Source organism: Budorcas taxicolor, chromosome 10 (genome assembly GCF_023091745.1).
Source record: "Budorcas taxicolor isolate Tak-1 chromosome 10, Takin1.1, whole genome shotgun sequence".
Taxonomy (NCBI): Eukaryota; Metazoa; Chordata; class Mammalia; order Artiodactyla; family Bovidae; genus Budorcas; species Budorcas taxicolor.
In genome coordinates this window covers 40,084,791-40,108,191 of record NC_068919.1, presented here as the reverse complement: position 1 = coordinate 40,108,191, position 23,401 = coordinate 40,084,791, and positions in this window count along the sequence as shown.

Sequence of the window (23,401 nt, the reverse complement as noted above, 5' to 3'; positions counted from 1 at the left end):
GAGAAATTAAGTGTGGAACTTGTGGTGAGTGTTTCATAATGACAAGAGGAGGAAAAAGAGGGTTGTTCAAAAACTAATCAGCTGACTTAGTAGTTCTACCATTTGTAACAGATCTCAGTCTTTGCCTCTTTGTTCCTGTGCACCTACTTTAGTAAGGATCCCATGCATAAAGAAATAAGTGTACAGTAGTTAGCTTTAGTCAGACTGAAGAGCCCAAGGTTTAATCTCGGTTGTGCACTAATGGAGTATAATTTGCAGATTCAGACAGATGCATCTAAATTTAGATTCTGACACAATGGCAGTTGCTAGGAGCTCAAAAAGAAATCAAGGAACAAAGGGAGTAGTTTTTGAAGTGGTTGAACTCATTTACAGAAGCATAAAGACTGTACCTTTGTGATATTACTTCTGTGCTGTTGTAGACTATTAGGATGAATGACTAAATGATAGAGGGGTAACTTGGCAAAAATGTCATGAAAGCTAGAGATCTAGGAGAGGCAGAGAGGTGACTTTCATTAGAGTGAGCCAGGATTCAAGCATGAAAGTCACATTAACAATGCCTGGATTGCATGTCTAATTTCCTGCCCATTGAACCAAAAATTGTCTCCAGGTTTCATATAATGATAAATGCAAGGCATTTTATTTGATCTTGTCCTCTTCTAAAAAGCTGTATGCACAATTTCTCTAGACACTATCCATTTTCCTCTGATTTTGATCTTTCTCTATTGATGTCACACTCATTTCCTGTGACTTGCTTTGTAGCATTAAGCAGCTTTGCACAAATATTCAAGAAGGTCTAAGGGTAAATCTTGATCATGTAAAGTTATTTAATTACTTAGTTTTCTTCTGCCAGTTCTTTCTATCTACTTCACATAATTCCTTCAGTTATTGAATTAGGCAGTTCCAAATGGAATTCTAGGAATGATGATAAATTTCAGTTGGAATCAGCAGCTGAGTTTTTACAGGGTGTTTCAGGCAATTGCTAGACAACATTTCTTGTATGATGCTCAAAACTCATTCATAAAACAGACAGTTATTATGTAACAATCCCAGTGATGAGGTGAGGCAGAATACATCATATGTTTGAAACAGGAGGAGCACGGGCTTTGATGTTCACTAACAATAATCTATTCCACAAGGATCAACCCCAATTCCAATCTTTGTTCACATATTTCTAAGAATGGCTTTATTCAATACAAGCAGATAATTCATCAGAGACTAGACCTCCCTTCCTCTCTTGCAATCTGTTTCAAGTTTATTTTAAAACTAAAATTTTGTTTTCATACCATCAGGAAGGTTTCTAAGAAAAAATGTTTACTTTTTTCTAAGAACTGTCAATCCAGTTTTCCATGTTTTCTCAATCTCTCCATTTTATTTTCAGTCCCTCTAGCTGAAGTATCAGGCCATCAAAGAGGTCCATCAAAAACAAACTGTCACGGTGGGTGGGAAGGAGGTTCAAGAGGGAGGGGATATATATACACATGTACAGCTGATTCGCTTTGTTGTACAGCAGAAACTAATACAACATCGAAAAGCAATTATACTAAAAAACAAAACAAAACAAAACCCTGTCAGGTTCTTTCTGATATATACTATGTGTACAGGCCCATGTTCTCTCAATGATAGGCCAAAAATGTCAAGAACAAGACCCCAAATTAATATCCATTTGAGGAACTTTGGCCCTGAATATAGGCAACTTTAATCTCAGTCATTTTTAATAATGTGGTCTAGAGATCTCTCTACTGAATTTAAAGTGAAGAAAACTTTAGAGTTAAATGTGAGATCTTTGAACCACATAACTAAAATCTTCATAATGTTAATGATTGAAGAAAAATAATTTTGCCTAATGAAACTTAGGGTACAAATAGGAAAAGGGGACCAGGTGTGCCCAGGGACCAAGGTGGACAAAAGCCAGAAGATGCTGATTGAGGATAGGGTGGCATCACAAAAAGTAGTGATGCCTTATAAAGAACTCCTCAGTCCCTGACATTTACATAAACAGCTAAAAATATTCCCCAAGTTCTTCTAGCAGTCTGCTTCCCTTTCAGTCTTCCTCCATCTGCATCTCGAAGAATGGTGTTTCCTGCAGTTCCTTACCAAGTTCCTGTCTTTGTTCATTAAGCCCCTTCCAGGTGAATGCATATATTTCCATGATTACAACTACTACTATCTATTGATTCTGTGTTGAATTCAAACCTCTACTTGGAAACCAGTCCCAGTATCCAACTGCCTTCTCTAAGGCTTCATTGGGTCCACAAATGTGTCTAAATCTGAAATGTTTATCTTTCTTCACTATCCAAATTATTCCTCTTATGAAGTCATCATGTTTGATAACTTTTCCCTTACCACTGGGAAGCCTTTGTGCAGAATCCACCTGCCAAAGCAGGAGCCAAAGGAGATATGGGTTCGATCCCTGGGTTGAGAAGATCCCCTGGAGCAGGAAACAGCAACCCACATGGAATCTCTTGAGTTCCTGAATGTGCTCCTCTCTCCCCATGAGAAGGAAAAGACTCTTGCATGAGAGTATTACAGATATTTTGCTGAAACTGACTATTTTTTCTTGCTCCTGATATGGCTATACACACTGATTAACATTAATATGGATTTCTCTGGTGGCTCAGGTAGTAAAGAGTTCACCTGTAATGCAGGAAAGCCAGGTTCAATCCCTGAATTAGAATACCCTGGGAAGGAAATGGCAACCCACTCCAGTATTCTTGCCTGGAGAATTCCATGGACAGTGGAGCCTGGCAGGCTACAGTCCATGGGGTTGCAAAGAGATGGACATAACTGAGCGAGTTTCACTTAACATTAATATGGTAATACACTCCTCTAGCAAATAAATGTTCTTCCCTGCCTTGAGAACGCTCTTCACTACTCCCTTCTGCTTATCCTACTGTTTCACTTAAGCGAGTGACTCTGATACTCACTTGCAAGAACTCAACTCTGGAGTCACCTCCCCAGGAAGCCACCTTCTCACAGTATGTATGTTCTGCATCCATATATCATAATTCATGTCATCCTGCCTTTTAGGAGCTATTCACTTGCCTTTCTGTCCAATAAATTATGACCCCTTTGAGTTTAGTGATTTTGTCTTATTCATTTAATCCAATGCCGGGAAAATGACCTGAACTTTAATAAAAACTCATTGTGTGAGTAATAAAGAGAATGGATAAATGAATAGCAGTAATTCAGATGTTAGGCCGAAAAGTAATTAAAGAATATCAGTGGTTCTACAATTTATTTTTTAAGTGACCATGTGTAATTTCAAATGATGACTTCAATAACTTAATTCTTCCATCTAAGATTCTCCAAACAAAAACAAGTATTTATCACCAGAATCAATTAGTGAAAAATATTTAAATACCTCTGTTAAAAGCAGATACAATACCTAGATCACATAATATATAACTGGGGACTTTGAGGAGGAAAAGATAATAGTAAAATGTGTGCATGAGCGTGTGCTCGGTCATGTCTGACTCTTTGCAACCCCATGGACAGTGGCCCAACAAACTCCTCTGTCCTTGGAATTCTCCAGGCAAGAATACTGGAGGGTTGTCATGCCCTCCTCCAGGAGGTCTTCTTGACCCAGGGATTGAACTTCAGTCTCTTGTTTCTCCTGCATTGGCAGGCAGATTCTTTACCACTGTGCCACCTGGGAAGCCCAATAATAAAATAGTATAATACTAGTAACATATCCAGAATATTTTACAGTATACACAGCTCTCCAATGCAAAGTTTTTCCTATGTTCATAATAGTCCTGTGCCATGTGACGTATGTATTATTTGTATTCACCAGTTCAGAGATTAGGTGATGAAGTTTCCGAGATTGCAGTTCTGCTGGAAATTCAGCAGCCAGGAAGATCAGCAACAGAACCTAAATTGAACTCAGGTTTTCTGAATTTAAATGGTGTAATTCATCTAATGTTAAACTGCTATTTGAGTAGATTTTATAACCTCATCTAGAAATATTTATTTGGAAAATAGTGTTTTGAACATCTAATTTGATTTAGGGGCTATAAAGTCTATACTGCTAAGTCACTTCAGTTGTTTCCGACTCTGTGCGATCCCATAGACAGCAGCCCACCAGGCTCCCCCGTCCCTGGGATTCTCCAGGCAAGAGTACTGGAGTGGGTTGCCATTGCCTTCAAAGGAAGTAATTTTTATTTTCAAATTTACTACAAGCTCCAAAGTTAAGACTTCTGAAACACTTTGCATTTTTAATATATTTGTCTTGATATGAAAGCTTAAAATCTCTGAGTTTTTTTCTGAGCTGGAAGCAAAAGTTTTGGTCTTGGGAATATTCATGTAATCCCAGGACATTTTATCATACCTCAGCCTAGAAAATGCAAATATCATTACCTTCATCCTCTCAGAAGAAACTGAATTTTAGACAATTCATTTCTAAGTCAGAGTTAAGAGTTGTTTTTTTTTTTTTTTAATGCATGTATGATGTTGCTTTGTTCTATAACCATGAAAAATCATGGAACTCTGATTTGTGATTAACTTTTAAGTTCAGGTTCTAGAGAAGAGAGACTTCAGAGAACACTCACAGCTATTTGTCAAGTTTATAGAAAAACATACCTGAAAAATAGGACATATGTAGATATTTAGAAGAAACATAAATGGAAAAATACCCAAGGAGGCAGAGTAATTAAGTGTTTTCAATAATGGAAGTCTCATTCATTGTAGAATTGTACAAGTTGAATAAATATTTAAGAAAATTCTCTAACAAAATAAATACATCAGATTTCCTTTAACCTGAGGAAGGTGTCAGGGTAACAATAAAAACAAAAGTCTGGCTAAAAACCCCCTCTGGCAAACTTTGCTGCAGCTGCCACTTTAAGAATGGTGGGTATGCAGACACAGCCTTCTAGACTTCTAGACCAGAGTGCGAGTCAAGATGTCCCCTGCTCAGTCGAGAGCTGCTTCCCCTCAACATCACCTTGGGGCAGTGCGACTAAACCATCCATTACTATCAATGAGTTCTTCTAAAGATCCTTTAGGTAATTATCTGTTCCTGAGCACAGATAAAGAGATCATCACCAAATAATGACTATTTAAACAATAATGGCAACAATCTTGGCTTTGAGAAGCTGATAATTTAGCCTTTAGCACTAACTTTGATTCAGCAGCCAGGAAGTACAGTGGCAGAGCCTAACTTGAACCCAGGTTTTCAAATCTAAATAATGTAACTTATTCAATGTTAAACTGATAACAGATTTCATAAACTCATTTAAAATTATTTACTTGAAGAAAAGGTCTCCAACTATCTAGCATAATTTAGAAGTCATATATCCTACATAAAGCTACACAGACGCACACATAAAAAATCAATCAATGTGCAAGTGCTGAGTGCTCAAATGTTTGCCCAGGGTGATATGGAAGCCCAGGGAGAGTGGACCCAAACATTGCCTGGGAAGAACAGAGATTCCAAGTAAAGGTTATGCTGAAATTAGAAAGGATGAGGAGAAGTTAGCTAGATGTTAAAGACAAGGGAATCCATTTCTAGCATAAACAGTAATATACAGTGAAATACAGATCTGAGACAGAGTTGGGAGAGTTGTAGAAAATGAAGTGACTCAGTGTGAATACAGTTCAGGGTGAATGGAAATGGATGAGGGAGATAATTCTGCAAAGACCGGGAGGTGGCTGAAAATATAGGGAGCTGTATATAATGCTAAAAAAGTTACCTTTTATCTTAAATATACTTCACTATTACTATATTAAAAGCAAGAGGATAAGTAACATGGTCAGATTCACTATGTATTTTATATTGCTTAGACACTATAGAAAATGAACTTCAGAGACAAAAGCTGGCTATCACAATTGTCTTCCTGACAAAATTAAGTGTCTAACTAACACCAAGACCATGGAGATGAAAAGGAGATTAACTTAATAAATATTTAGAAAGTATACAAGGAATAGAAACAGAGATACAGTGATAACAAGTGATATAAGTGATATCTAATCAGTGATAAAGAGGTCTAGAATGACATTTGATTTTGAAGTTTAGCAAGAAGTGATTGGTGATCAAAATAATCAATATAGGGAATAAAAGATGAAGACTGTGTTTAGAAAAGGAAGATAGGGATTTTGACTTTACACAAGTTGTGCTTAGGATGACTATGGCACATCTAAGTGGAAATGCCCGGGGCATTAATAAATAAGGCTCAGTAACTCAAGAGTAAAGTCTCTATTGAAGATATGTTTTTTTTAGTTCAAACATAAAACTGAGATATGAAATCACAAGTGTGGATAATCTTGTTTAAAGAAAACCTGTAAAGTGAAAACAGATGAAGATTTTAATTTTCAGCTTATCAATTCTTTCTTTCAAGGATCATGCTTTTGGTATTGTGTTTAAAAAGTCATCATCAAACCAAGTCATCTAGATTCTTTTTCCTGTTACCATCTAAAAGCCTTATAGTTTTAGGTTTTACATTTGGGTCTATGAGCTAAGTTCATTTTTGTAAGGGTATAAGACCTGTGTGCAGATTCATGTGTTGCACGTAGATGTCCAGTTGTTTCAGCGCCATCTGTTGAAAAGACTATTTTTGCTCTACTGTCAAAATTTTGTTTACATTTTCTGCTTGGTTAAAGATACTGTCAAGAGACTGAAAAAGATAAGCCACAAACTGTGAAAAACATTTGCAAAAGACATAGTTGAAAAAGGACTGTTACACAAAAACTACACAGAACTCTTAGAACTCAAAACAGGAAAACAAACAGTGCATTGTGACTGGTGACAGAAGTAAAATCTGATGCTGTGAAGAGCAATATTGCATAGAAACCTGGAATGTTAGGTTTATGAATCAAGGCAAGTTGGAAGTGGTCAAACAGGAGATGGCAAGAGTGAACATCGATATATTAGGAATCAGTGAACTAAAATGGACTGGAATGGGTGAATTTAACTCAGATGACCATTATATCTGCAATTGTGGGCAAGAATCCCTTAGGAGAAATGGAGTAGCCATCATAGTCAACAAGAGTCCAAAATGCAGTACTTGGATGTAATCTCAAAAACGACAGAATGATCTCTGTTCATTTCCAAGGCAAACCATTCAATATCACAGTATCCAAATCTATGCCCTGAGCAAAAATGCTGAAGAAGCTGAAGTTGAACGGTTCTATGAAGACCTACAAGACATTCTAGAATTAAAAAAGATGTCCTTTTGATTATAGGTGACTGGAATGCAAATGTAGGAAGTCAAGAAATACCTGGAGTAATGGGAAAATTTGGCCTTGGAGTACAGAATGAAGTAGGGCAAAGGCTAATAGAGTTTTTGCCAAGAAAATGCACTGGTCATAGCAAACACCATCTTCCAACAACACAAGAGAAGACTCTACACATGGACATTACCAGATGGGCAGTACCAAAATCAGATTGATTATATTCTTAGCAGCCAAAGGTGGAGAAGCTGTATACACTCAGCAAAAACAAGACCAGAAGCTGACTGTGGCTCAGATCATGAACTCCTTATTGCCAAATTCAGACTTAAATTGAAGAAAGTAAGGAAAACCACTAGACCATTCAGGTATGACCTAAATCAAATCCCTTATGACTATACAGTGGAAGTGACAAATATATTCAAGGAATTTGATCTGATAGAGTGCTTGAAGAGCTATGGATGGAGGTTTGTGACATTGTACAGGAGGCAGTGATCAAAACCATCCCCAAGAAAAAGAAATGCAAAAATGCAAGCCCTCTCAGGAGGCCTTAAAAATAACTGAGAAAAGAAGGGAAGCGAAAAGCAAAGGAGAAAAGGAAAGATATACCCATTTGAATGCAGAGTTTCAAGGAATATCAAGGAAAGATAAGAAAGCCTTCCTCAGTGATCAATGCAAAGAAATATAAGAAAACTATAGAATGGGAAAGACTAGAGATCTCTTCAAGAAAATGAGAAATACCAAGGGAACTTTTCATGCATAGATGGGCACAATAAAGGACAGAAATGGTATGGACCTAACAGAAGCAAAAAATATTAAGAAGAGGTGGCAAGAATACACAGAACTATAAATTATGGTACATCAAGACAATGGAATATTCTTCAACACAAAACGGACGGAAAATAGCTGAGTGCTCAAGCCAGGAAGAGACATGCAGGAAAACAAATCTGTATTATTAAGTGAAAGAAGCCAATCTTAAAAGGCTATATACTTTCAGATTCTAATTATATTACTCTCTGAAACAAGTCAACACTATGGAAACATTAAAAAGATCAGGCTGCCAGGGACTGGAGGACAAAGGGATAAATGGAGCGCAGTGGGCTTTTAGAGCATTGAAATTAATTTATATGATACGCTTCCCTGATGGCTCCCACGGTAAAGAGTCTACCTGCAATGAGGGAGACCCGGGTTCGATTCCTGGGTCGGGAATATCCCCTGAAGAAGGGGCAATCCACTCCAGCACTTTCGCCTGAAAAATCCCATGGACAGAGGAGCCTGATAGGCTACAGTCCATGGGGTCGCAAAGGGTCGGACATGACTGAGCGACTTCACTTTCACTTTCATACTGGTAGATACATATCACCATACATGTCTCCAACCCCACAGAATGCACAACACTAAATTTAACCACAATGTAAATGGATTTCTGGTGATAAAAATTAGTTAATGTAGATTTAACTGTAACAAATGCATCAATTTGTTGGGCGATGTTGATAATGGGAGAGGCTATGCATATGTGGGTAGGGGGTGTACGGGAAATCTGAACCTTCTGATCAGTTTTGTTGTGAACCTAAATCTGCTCTGAACATCAAAATCTAGTAAAATTGTGTAATTTGGAAATGTTGATTATACTGTCCTATGTATGTAATTAGTTCAATTTTTAAACACTGTTCAAACTTTTTATATCCTTAATTATAACTTGACTGCTTTTTAGTTACTTAGGTATATTAAAAATCTTTTATTACAATTGTGAATTTTTATTTGTTCTTGATTTTCTCTTTTTTTTTTCTTTATATGAGTCTGTATTACTTGGTACATATTGACTTGATATATACTTGATATGACAAATTATAATTCCCATATCATCTTGATAGATTGACTGTTCAATAATTATGAAGTAGCTCTCTATACCTGTGAATACTTCTTTCTTTAAATTATTTTTCTTCTAATGCAATATATTTTTTCAGCTTTTTAAAGTTAATATTTGAATAATATAGCTATTCTATTTTTTTCTTTTAACTTTTCACATATTTATATTTAAGCTTTGGTTCTTGTAAGCAACATATAGCTGAAATCAATTTTATCTGCTTCCTGTTTAACAATCTTGCCTTTCTTTAATTTAGATTTCCATTTCATATAGTTACTGATAAATACTATTTTAAGTTTGAGGTTTATTTGTCCCACTTCTGTTATCCTTTTACTTTCTTTCCTTCAATTGACTCAATCCAGTTGGAATTGTCAACTGCAAATTGGCACTTGCCATTTACTTCTATAAAGATAACATCATGTGCTGTTGCCGCTGCTAACTTTCAACACCCCCTTGATAGGAGCTCAAGGTGGAGAGCAGAAATGAGGCACTTTGTTCTCTGCAAAAACTGTCAGAACATGTCTTTAGATAGTTTGACACCTTCAGGAGCTGATTTTATGAGCCAAATTCTTGTATCTCCTCATATCTAGAAAAGCACTAAAATCCATCATGGTGATGACTGATACTTGTGACTAGCAGTAACCTTCATAAGACTAGCAGAAACCTCCTTACCTCTTTGGAGCAGTCTCTCAGAGCTATCTGAAATGTCTCCTGGATTATAGTCCTCATTTTTCATCGAATAAAATGATTCAGAGCTTTCACACCGTGCATTTTTTAGGTCAACAGAATCAGTCCAATTTCAATAAATGAAGAACTATTCCAATTTTCTCATCAAATTGTTGATTCTTTATCACTGTTCCAGGAGACGCTAACAGTCCCATATCCCAGACAAAGCAAAATCTTTTCAACATTATAAGTCTTATTCCTTTCCTAATTTTTGCGTAATGTTGTGTTTTTATGTTATATATATATATATGCATATTTATATACACACACATTTTAACTCCTACCAGTCTTTAAAAAATATAATCAATTTGAATTTATATTTTCTCACAGACACGCCTTTTCTAATTCTATTTGCTTTTACTATTTCTTGTACTCCTTACTACAGCTTGGTATTACCACCTTTCTTTTAAAAACAGTCTACAATACTTCAATACTTATTCTGGTGTTAGTCAGCTGATTCTGAATTATCTGATTTTTTGCTTACCTAAAGATGTTCTAATTTCATCTTCATTTTTGAACAAAAATTTTGCTTAACATAGAATTCTAGTTTGATAGTCATTTACATTTTGCCATTTGAAAATATAACTTTATCATTTTCTGAGTCCCATTAGTTTTATTGATATGTTACCTATCAGACTCCTTTGAAAGTAATATGCCTTTTCTCTCATTTTTAATATTTTACCTTTGATTTTCATCAGATTTATTATCATCTTTCTATGTATCATTTTATTTGTATTTATCTTGCTTGAAATTTGTAGCATTTCTAGAGGTTCTGACTTGATGTCTTTCATTAGTTTTGAAAACTCAGCAACGATCTTTTCAAATGTTACTTCTCTCTTCTTTTTCCTTTTGGACTCTAATTAAATGTGTGTTAAATCTTTCTACAGGGTTTCTCATAGTATCTCTCAGAAACTTTTATTTTCCATCTTTTGTCTCTCTATTACTGAGTATGGATATTTTCTTTTAATATGTCTTCCAATTCTATGATTTTCTTCAGTGTACATAATGTGATTATTAAGTCTCAACCCACTCCAGTAATCTTGCCTGGAAAATCCCATGGACGGAGGGGCCTGGTGGGCTGAGGTCCATGTGGTGTCGCTAGGAGTCAGACACGACTGAGCAACTTCACTTTCACTTTTTACTTTCATGCATTGGAGAAGGAAATGGCAGCCCACTCCAGTGTTCTTGCCTGGAGAATCCCAGGGACGGTGGAGCCTGGTGGGCTGCTGTCTCTGGGGTCGCACAGAGTTGGACACGACTGAAGCGACTTAGCAGCAGCAGTTCAATATTTACTTTCAGTTATTGTTTTTCAGTATGAGAATATCTATTTTATTTTCAATGTAGTTTTTATGTCTGAAAATTGTCCATTTTATCCTATAATTTCATGACAAAATTAATTACCATTGCTTTTATATTTGTTACCTTTATTATTTGATTCTTGTTTTGTTTCTGTTGCCTATTTCCTCCCTTTTCCTCCTGTTTTTTTCAATTTATGTCTTCCTGTCTGCATTTTATAAGGTTGATTGTCATGTATAAAAATGTAGAGATAATCTGAGTATCTATTGTTGTCTTCAAGGCAAGATTTCCTTTTGCCTTTTTCAGACTGTTAAGGCATAAATAGTTCATACAAATGCAATCAAGAATTGAGGCAATTTGAAACTCTTTGCACTTAATTGTACGATTTCTCCTACTATAGAAAGAAAAAAGAAACTGGAGATTATTTTTATGTCAGTTGAAAAAAACTGCACAACTTAAAAGCTGACAGTTATGTTTTATTTGGTGGATATTCTGAGGACCTCAAGTCTGGGCTGTGGCATCTCAGATGACACTGATAAATGGCTCCAAGGTAGAAATATGAATAAAAGGTGTATTTTACCTCAAATGTGTTATTCCCTCTCATTTTAGGTTTTTATACATAGCTTTATAAAGCAATACTGATGTGAGCCTAGAATTGTTTAAAAAAAAAAAAAGTGAGGAGAAGGAGGCATTTCTTGTGTCAAAGAAAAGAAAGGATGGTAGTAATAAATAACACTACAGTTTAGATCCTCTCTTTTCCATCTTTGGAAACAATTACAGACCAAATTTTAACACTGAAATAACTATAGATTGATCATAAAAATAAGGATAATTAGTAATCTATACCTTAATCTTCATAGATGGCTTCCAAAAGGAGTACAAACAAAAGTAAGACATTTTCCACAAAAGGTCTGAATCAGAAGGTTGAAAACCTGATGTCATAGGAAAGTGTTCAAAATCAGGAGAGATCATAGTAGTCTATCCTTGTCCCAACTGATGGAAGTTTTAACTTCAGAAAACTGTTTAAGCTTTAAAGAAAAATATGACACGTTTATTTTAGTTATTTGTTGTGGTTATATGGTTCTTATAATGCAAAAAAAAAAAAAAAAAAATTCCTGAAAGCCTTTCTATGATTCTTATGTAGGCCCTCAGTCACTTGCAGATAACTGAGACTGTCTTTAAAATTATTAATCAGTTAGGGAGAAATGCATATGGTTTTTAAAGATTATTCTTTATAAACTAAAATGTTAGTACACTATAAAGAGAGGAACACATAAATAGGCCTTAGGGACCATCTCTTCTACAATCTACCTTGCTGCTGCTGCTGCTGCTGCTAAGTCACTTCAGTTGTGTCTGACTCTGTGCGACCCCAGAGACGGCAGCCCACCAGGCTCCGCCGTCCCTGGGATTCTCCAGGCAAGAACACTGAAGTGGGTTGCCATTTCCTTCTCCAACGCATGAAAGTGAACAGTGAAAGTGAAATCGCTCAGTCGTGTCTGACCCTCAGCAACCCCATGGACTGCAGCCTCCCAGGCTCCTCCATCCATGGGATTTTCCAGGCAAGAGTACTGGAGTGGGGTGCCATTGCCTTCTCCGACAATCTACCTTACAAAGGACTAAATCAAGAATGTATTACTTCATAAAACCAACCCAAGGTCAGGGTTTGGATTCAATGTAAATGTGATATACATTCACTTCAGACACTAAAGATTAGCACCATAAAGAAAGTAGTGAAGGTAACATCAGGTTTTGTAAGATTGCTGAGAGAATGGAATTTCTACTGGGATTTAGGGCAGTAGTCATGAGCACTTCAGCAAACGTGCTGATTTATCCAGTGTGGGTCACTACGGATGGTATGTAGAAGAATCTCAGTCCAAGCTCAAGGCATGAATGAATAAATGGTGCCAGAGGTCCCCAACTTATGGGCCATGGACCAGTACTGGTCTGTGGCCTGTTAGGAACTGGACTGCACAGCAGGAAGTGAGTGGTAGGTGAGGGAGCAAAGCTTCATCTCTATTACAGCTGCTCCCCACCGCTAGCATTACTGCCTGAGCTCTGCCTTCTGTCAGAGCAATGGTGGCATTAGATTCTTCCAGTGAACCCTACTGTGAACTGCGCATGCAAGGGATCTAGGCTGTGCATTCTGTATGAGAATCTAATGCTGAGGAAGTGATGCTAACAGTCAGGGCGTTGTGTTTGACTGCACAGAGATCATAATTAATCAATTGCTTACAGGCTCATATCAACCCTATCAGTGAGTGGCAAGCGACAGTTAAGCGGCATGTGGTGGTAGGTTTTATAGTGGTAAGTGAGTTAATGTACTTCAGCTGTAAACCTGCATCTGGTGGCAGACTTTTCAGAATCCAATATTTTCAGTCCTTGAATGGCCTGCCCATTATTTTGTTTACCACTTCCATCAGTGCCTGCACACTTGTCTCAATCACAGTTTTTGTAAGCCCACGAGCTAATCTTAGCAAAAATAAGTGAAAAACAAACATCACTGGAGACCCTCTTTGTATAGCGGGAAAGACCCAATGATGAGACAGCAGAAGACTGACAACAAAAGGAAAGCTGCATTTAAAAGAAAATACCAAGAGTCCTTCTTAAATTACAGATTCATTTCAACAAGTGATTCACATTCTCCAAGCATGCTTTGTACAATATGAGGCAACTAGCTATCCAAATGAAGCCATGAAATCTTCAAAACTGCTGTGCCACATGGAGACCAAGTACTATGCATTAAAAGACAAGCCTCTGGAGGTTTTTTTTTTTTTTTTTAATGTGAACATGAAGAGAAGAAGCAATTATTGAAAGCTGCCATTTTATCAAATGTTTCTGCATTGAGAGCATCATTCTTCGTGTCTAACCACATTGCTAGAGCTAAAAAGCCCTTTACTGTAGGTGAAGAGTCTATCCTGCCTGCTGCCAAGGACATTTGTCTTGAACTTTTAGGAGAATCTGCAATTCAAAAGATTATATCTGTTCCTCTTTTGGCTAGCACCATAATTAGATAAATTGATGAAACAGCAGAGTATACTGAGGCACAATTTTTAGAGAGGCTTAATGAGTCATTGCAGTACACAATCCAGGTGGATGAGTCTACTACTGTTGACAAGGCAACGATGCTTGTTTCAATGCAATATATTTCTCAGAGGATGTGCAAGAGGGTATGTCATGTGCCCTTTTGTTTCCAACCAATACCACAGCTGCAGAACTATTCAAGTCTTGGAATGATTATGCATCAGGGAATTTGACCTGGTCATTTTGTGTTGGTATATGCATAGATGGAACAGCTGCCATGACTGGATGACTTTCTGGCTTCTCTCCTTGGGTCAAAGAGGTCACTTCTGATTGTGAGTCTATGCACCGTGTCATCTACAGAGAAATGGTGGTTAGCTGAAAAATGTCACCTGAACTTAGTGTTCTGCAGGATGTGATTAAAATGATCAACCATATTAAAGTACATGCCCTTAACTCATGTCAGTGCATGCAGATATGTCAGGAGACGGATGCAGAGCACACACATCCTCTCTTATACGCAGAAGTGAGATGGCTTTCTCAAGGTAAACCATTGGCTAGAGTTTTGAATTATGATAACTGCTCCAGAGATTTCTTTTAAAAAACAGTCACCACTGGCAGCACATTTCAGTGACATAGATGGGTCCAAAGCTTGCTTGTTTGTATGACATACACAACCTGTACAGTGAATTCAATCTGTCATTTCAGGAGAGGACAGCAACTGTGTAAAAGTCAGCAGATAAAGTGGCTGCATTCAAAGGCAAACTGGAAATATGGGGGTAATGAGCGAACACTGGGATTTGACACATTTCAAACATTAACAGAGGTTTTGAAAGTAAAAGACTAGGGTCTTCTTTCTCCCTGCTAGTGCATGGAGAGAAAGCTGCATCCATCTCAGCTTTCAAAAGAGTATGAGCATTACTTCCCAGCCACACAAGACCCTCAAACTGGGAAAGAATGGATCCACGACCCATCTGTGAATAAACCAGGTGAACTGACTTTGTCCGTGCTATAAAAAGATCAACTGCTTGAGATTACAAATGATGGTGGCCTATAAGTATGATTGAAACAACTTCAAATCTCTATACATTCTGTATTTCAGTCAAGGTAGCATATCTTTAGATTGCCACAAAAAGCACCGAATTGTCTGCTTCCATTTCCAATATCCTATCTTTGTGAAACAGGGTTTTGTACAGTGACAGCAACCAAAATGAGATTATGAAGTAGACTAGACACAAACAACATGCTCCAGGTATCACTGCCTCCATAACCCCCAGATGGAACCATCTAATTGCAGGAAAAAAGCTCAGGGCTCCCTCTGATTCTGCATTATGGTGAGTTGTATAATTAGTTCGTTACATATCACAATGTAAAAATAATAGAAATAAAGAACACAATAAATTAATCACTTGAATCATCCTCACACCATTCCCACCTTGGTCAGTGGAAAAATTATCTTCCACAAGACCAGTCCCTTGTGCCAAAAATGTTGAGGACCACTGACTGGTGCTATCCTAGATTCCCAAATGCAGCTAAAATAGGCTCTCAGGTGATTGCTTTTTAAATAGTTTAATTTGGAATTATATTTTAGACATGGGGATTTTAGTTGAACCCTGAGATCTCTTTTTAATCTTTTTCTAAACTCTATGTTTCCCAGAATCAACACAAAGGCTTTAGAAAATTCTTGGCTATAGAAACACTTTTAAGTGGTCTCTCCTGGATATATTTTCCATTATTCCTTTAGAGCTGTATAAGCATTTATTATTCAAGATATTGTCTGTAAAAACAAGTGAAGGTGAGCAAATCATTACTTTAGGTTCATCTTGCTTATTTGCTGTCAGAGCAATGTTCCCTATTGTTCTGAGTAGTTATAATTTTTTCAAATTCTATAGACTAGCTTCTTTACTTTGGACTATTTTCTGCACATGTGTCAAAGCATGCACATCAAGTCATCTCTAATGCAGAACTAAAATGCCTGACTTGCACAAAAGGTACTCATGCATTGAGTTATTAGTAAGATATTGGCAATTAGTCCAGCTGGTGCCAAGAGGACCACAGTTATGGCCAGAAGTTGAGATGCTTTTCTTTTATCAGAAAGGTATGGAAAATTGTAGATGGCATGTAATTCTATCCACCTATGACCAGTTAGACACAATTATCACAATCTATCAGAAACTTTGCTACAGCTTTGTTTTGAATCTAACTCTGATAAAAATTCAGAGAATATACACTGAACTTCAATTTTTTTCTGTCAGGTTTCAGTGGATATTTTATTTTCCAAGGATTACAATTTGACATTATGTGAAAGCTAAGCCTGTGCTATTTCTAAAAGAGTGGCCTCTAGTAGTTAAATGTGGAATGGATGTATTTATTTCTCCTGCTGAATCTATTGCTTGATATTCATGCAACAGTGACTCCTTTTTTCCTCTCACACCTCAAATCCAATCCAACAGCAAATTCTGTCAGCTTTTCCTCAAAATTCTATTCAGAGTCCAACCATTTCACAATATCATCACCACCACCATGGTCCAATCTCTGCTTTTCCTTCTGGACATCTCCATTACCTACTAACTGGCCTTCCCTCTTCCTTTTTGGTTGCCAACTTGCTACCAGCCTATTCTCCATTCCGCAGGCATAGTGACTCTTGGAAAGTAAATCAGGTCCTGATATTTCTTGCTCAAGCTCCTCAAATGGCTGGCTATCTTACCTAAAATTGAAAGTTCTAACCAGGGCACACAGCCCAGTGCTCTCTGAGCTCATTCCCACCACTCTGCCACTCTTTCACTCTTCCTCAGCCTCCTTGCCCCCTGACGTTCCTCAAAAATACTGAGCAAACTCCAGCTAAGAGCCTTTCCCTCTGCCTAAGAGATCATTCCCCACATGCACTAAATGCTAAGGCTAGATGTTATTCAGTAATGACTAATGTCATGAGGAAAAGGACTCAGGGTGAAATGAACTCAACTTCACTGAAATGAAAGCAGGTGACTTTGTAAAGGATGAGTTGTGCTAAAGTAGGGGCACTAAGGTTCTGAGAGGAGCTGGTCCATGTGCCAAGGCCATACACCTTTGTCAACTGGAATTTATCCAGAGGAGAAACAAAAAGATGGTATCTTTAAGACAGGGGGCAGTGTTGCAAGTTGAAACAAGTGCCTGCCAAAGTTGGGCCTTTCCCTTCCACATGGACTGGGAACTAGAGTGAGAGTTATCTCCTTGAACGTTTGCATGTCAAACAGAATGGTTCTCAGGTTCTTGAGAAGACAGTTCTGAGTGGTAAGAGATTTATATCTCTAGGAGGCAGAAAAAGCATTTGTAATTGCAAGTTTTCTAAAGTAACTAGTCAAAGAAGGAATTCAGGAGTCTATTTGTCCCGTTTGGAACAAACAGTAAATTCTGCTGATATAAATACATATCTATATGTAATAGAAACACATTATATGTAATATATATTTTATATTATATATCATCTAACTTTATTATTAAAGTTCTATAAAGGGCTTTATTTACTGCAGAATCCCCAGTGCTTACTATGGTACTTGGCACATAGTAGGACCTTGGTAAATATTAATGCTTGCCAATAAAAAATTAATTATTTTAAAGCATTTACTTAGAATTGATTGTCTATACGGCACTGTGATTTTCCACCTAGAATATTAAGATAAGTAAAACAGCCCCAGACATTAAAGAGCTTCTGGCTTAGTGGAAGACATAAATATGAACATGTTATGGAATAACAGAGATATTTGTTAAAAATTAAGAGTGCAAAATAGCAAAAAATATCTTGAAATTTGAGCAATAATCTATTGGGGAGAAGTAATACATCAAAAAAAACTCTTAGAAAGATTTGATTATTTGATGAGAGTCTTGAAGGAAGACAGCCAATGTATTTGAATACATTTCCAACAAAACTTGGCATATTTTTCAAAATGCTGTATTGACAATTTGTGAGTACGGACACTGTTATTTTTCCTGTTAGAAAAGCTCTTCCTATGGAAGTTTGACAGCTGGTAGCACAGTGGAATTACTGACTTAAATCTTATTCTTAATGTAATTTTATTTCCTTTCCTGCCTTATCACAAGGACCTGATGTTTCATTAAGGACCATGCCCCACTTTTGGTAATCCTTCAGCTTACCCAAGGTTACACATTTCTTTGCTTTTGTCTGCAGTCATCACATGACTAGGGCTAAAGAAGATGACTGTATTATTGCTACTAGTATACACCACTATAGGAAGGAAGGACATTTATTCATGCCTCCAGTTCCTATTATAATTCCTGGTGATAACAGCACCTCTTGGAATGAAAAGTATCATAATGTTCTTTAATCATTTAACCTTAAATATACATTCACACAAAGTCATTGCACATATATATTTTAATGCTGAATTAAAGGGCACTATTTCAAACAGAATTATAGACAGGGATTTATAAACATAGAGATATTTTATAGGATTTTCCTTTAATAAATTTTATTATATTTATAGCACTAATGTAGTATTAGTAAAGCCCTTTTGGGAAAATGGAAACAGATATTGCATAGTCTGAAATGCTATGACAGTTGTCAATAAAATGGAATTCTGTCTACACAGGAGAATCAGTCAAAGTACAATACTAATTAGGGGTCAAATTTTTGTCTTAAACAATGAAATACTTATAATTAGTCTGACTAAGGTAGTCAGTGGTTATCAAGAAGAATGAATTCCTTTTTTAAAAATATTTTAAATAGACACTCTTCCCTAGAAAATCAGCAAAATATCTCAAGTTAGCTATTTTCTCTGTGTTTATGTGATAATATAAAAGATATAGTGATGCTTCATTTTGCATGTTAGGCCATTAAGTCATTCTGATTCACTTAAAGTAATATTGTCACAAAGCCTCAGTCACTGAATCTCAATCATAAACTTTGTTCAAACAACAAAATTGATAATAAATATTCTTATCTGCTTCAGGCTCAGTAATGATGTTAATACTCTAACATCATTACCAGGAATTGAGAGGTTAATCTCCTCTCCCTAGAAGAATCTCTTTTCAATCCAATGAAATGACAGTGAAGGCCAGTGCAAAGAACTATTGACTTAGGGTACAAGAGAGTTAGATTCTATGAAACACAGATTATGACAAGCTGCCAAATATTCTTTGTGGTTTACAACTTATAAACTTGGGAAACTATTTCCTTCATACCTGTATCAGCAAGAAATGATGTGAATAAATGGGTTAATATATATGAAGTGGTTTGTACTATTCTCAAGAAATCTTGGCAAAAATTCAAAACATCAATGTTCCAAAGTAATTAGCTTCACTATCCCCTGGAATAAGAACATGCATGCATCATTATCAAACTAGACATTCAGAAACTATTTAGCACTGCTATAAAAATAAGCCATGTTGATTCCAATACATCCCAAGTACTTTTGAACCAAATTGCCTTGTGTTTTTCAAGTACTTGAATTCTGTTTTTTAAAACATAGCTTACAGTTTTCTAAGAATTAATTCTTAGAATATATTTTAAATACTTAAGTATTTAAATACTTAAGTTTTGTCCAAGACCAAATAACTGCTTTTCTACTCTAACATACTAATAATGTATAAATACATCCTCAATAAACATATTTCTTGGGTTTTATTCTCTCTTTGAAAAAAAAAACAAACAAAACTGTTCTCATTAAAACTCCAACTATTTTGAGTGAGCCTTCAGCCCAGGTTCCAACTTCCAGCTGTTTTCACATAGTCTTTGTAAACAACACATAAATATCTGTCAAACAACTATCTGGTGTTTGTGCCTTTTAGCCATTTTTTTTACTGATAGTATGAGATTATTGCCTATTTTATATTTTCATAATAAGTGCATAAAAGTATATTCGTGCATAATTTTCTCATTCTTGTATTTAGGTTGCTTCCTAGAAACAGACATTTAGAAGGAGAATTTTACTAAGCCCAAGAGTATTAAAAATTTAATTGCTTTTAAGAACATACTGCTAAATTGTTTTCTGAAAGGGTTGTACCAATTTACAGGGTCACAATCAATGTATGAAAGTGCCTGTTTTACTATTCTCTCTTTATGCTATCAAAATCAAAGCAATAAGAATATTGTCTATAAAAACAAAATATGGTGACTCTCAGTCTATACAGAAGTGATCCAATGAAGCAATAAATGGATTATACTATCTGTGCATGAGATTTGAGGTTAAATATATTGTATATACACATTTATCTATTCTTCTTTCTGAAATCTGGGTAAATTCAGAGTAAAGAAATATAGTATAAATTAAAAAAATGTCAGATAGGCATTGACAGCATAGTTTACAGATGCTGGAAGTGGATACAAGATGGAAAGGGAACATCTAAAGCAAGCAACCTAGTCTCAGTGGAAGGGCTCTCACACTTAAGACCAGGTGTGATCGAGGTGAGATGAAACATGGGCTAAAATAAGAAAGAACTGAAAGTATTTGCAACACTCTTTAACCAGAGGACCCCTTTCCAATCCAGTGCAGCCAGGCATCTGCCACTCTCACTCCCTGCAAAAGAACAGAGACTTACTTTGTAGAAAAATTGAACTGGAAGCTCTATACCCAAGGACTTCCAAGGCACAGGACAAGAGGGACAAAGGCTGGCATTAAAAAAGAGCTAATAAGGGAAAGTCTAAAGCCTCTTCTTACACAATAATATAAGGGCATTGTCTGTGTCTTAAATCAATAACCAATTTGGCAGGTGCCAGAAAAAATAGTAACAAAATTTAGGGGATAGAGATTTTGGGATAGGGAGAAGTAAGGAAGGGGTCAGTTGTTTTTCTTTACACTTGGACTTTTAAAAGGTATTACTTTGATCTAAAAAATAAATACAGATAATCAAATATGGTAATAAAGGCTACCTACCTTGATGAAAGGACCAGCATTTTTAATACCTTGGGTACTTCCTTACTCCTAGATTGTAAGGGCAGCATATGTGCATACTAAGTCACTCAGTCGTGACTGACTCTTTGTGACCCTATGGACTGCAGCCCACCAGGCTCTTCTGTCTATGGGATTCTCTAGGCAAGAATACTAGAGTGGGTTGCCATGCCCTCTACCAAGGAGGAGGGCAATTTAAGCAGCAAGATACCTGGACTGCTGAACTTATCTTTTACAAGTCTGACTCCTCTGATTTCTTATGTTTTTTTCCAAGTAGACAGGCCAATACATTGCCTTACCTTGCCCAGGTAAGGTAGCATGAATACGTAGGGCCCGTCGGACATGACTGAGGTGACTTAGCAGCAGCAGCAGTAGGTTATTTAGTGCCCAAACTTAGTGGAATAGTCAGTAAATAATAACTCAGCAATATTTGGAAAGAAGGTCTTGCTTTCTTAGGTATGCAGCCTCAAGTTAACCCTTTTATAAATCTCTAATATCCATTCCCTCATTTTGTTCATTTATTTGTTGTTGTTTGAGGTATAATGGGCCTACAGTGATTTGTTAGTTCAGGTACACAACATAGTGATTAGGTATTTCTCTACATTACACAATGTAAGTCTAGTTACCATCTGTTATCATACAAAGTTATATTATTTTGATTATGTTTTCCATGCTATACATTTTATCTATGTGACTCATTTATTTTGTAACTGGAAGTTTGTACTTGAATCTCCCTTACCTATTTACCTTACTCACCTCCCCTGGAAAGCACCTGTTTTTTTCTATATATCTGTTACTCTGCTATGTTTGTTCTTTTTTTTTTTTATTTTTTTAGGTTACAGACATAAGTAAAATCACACAGTAATTATCTTTGTTTGTATGAAATATTTCAATCAGTGTAATTTCCTCTAGGTCCATCCATGTTGCCACAGTGATATTTCATTCTTTCTCATTGCATATATTCTTTATCCATTCATCTACGTACGGACATCTATGTTGCCTCAATACCTTGGCTATTGTAAATAAAGTTACAATTAACATAGAGGTACATATATCTTTTTGAAGCAATGTTTTCATTTTCTTCAGAAAAATACCCAGAATTGCAATTGTTGGATCATATTGTAGGTCTGTTTTAAATTTTCTAAGTATCCTCCTCCAGACTGTTTTACACAGTGGCTGTACAAATTTACATTCCCACCAACAGCACACAAAGGTTTGCTTTATTTCACTTCCTTGCCGACACTTGTTATTTGTTATTTTTTTGGTAGTAGCCATTCTAATAGTTGTGAAGTGATATTTCATAGTGGCTTTGATTTGTATTCCCCTAGTAATTAATGATGTTGAGCATCTTTTTGTCTATCTTTTGGCAATCAGTATGTATTCTTTGGAAAAATGTCTACTCAGGTCATCTGCCCATGTTTTTATTGGGTTGTTTGTTTTTCTGATGGTGAATTTTCTGAGTTCTTTGTATATTTTGGATATTAACTGCTTAATGAATATATCATTTGCAAATATCTTCTATTCAGTAAGTGGCTTTTTCATTTTGTTGATAATCCTTCACTGTAAAAAAAGCTTTTTAAAATTGATGCAGTACCACTTGCTTTTGTTTTTATTCCCCTTGTCTGAAAGGACACATAAAAAATATTGCTAAGGCTACTGTCAAATGGCATTCTGTATATGTTTTCTTCTAGAAGTTTTATGATTTTAGCTCTTACAAGTCTTTAATCCATTTTGAGTTTACTTTTCTATTTGTATGATAAAATAGTACAGATTTTTTGTTTTATGTATCTGTCCAGTTTTCCCAACACCATTTACTGAAGAGGCTGTGTTTTCCCCATTGTACATTTTTCCCTCCTTTGTCATAAATTAACAGCCCATGTAAGTGTATGTTCATTTCTGGGCTCTCTTCTCTGTTCCACTGATCTATGTGTCTGTTTTTGTGCCAGTTTTCCACTGTTACCATTACTATTTGAATACACACACACACACTTCTATTTGAACATACATGTGTGTATGTGTGCTCAGTTGCTCAGTTTCGTGTGTGATTCTTTATGACTCCATGGACTATAGCCTGCAAGGCTCCTCGGTGTGTGTGTGTGTGTGTGTACATATATATATGTATTATATATATATAAAATATACCATGCTCATGGATTAGAAGAATTAATATTGTTAAAATCATCATACTGTCAAGGCAATCTATAGAGTCAATACAATTTCTATCAAAATACCAATGGTATATTTTTACAGAACTAGATCAAATAATTTTAAAATTTGTCTGAAGACACAGAAGACCACAAACAGCCAAAACAATCTTGAGAAAGAATAAAACAGATGGTATAATTCTTCCTGATTTCAAACTATATTATTCAAATTTGTATGTTTGCATCATCTTTCATTCCTTTCATCAGAGTCCTAAAGTCTTCTGAGTACAGATCTTTCATCTAAT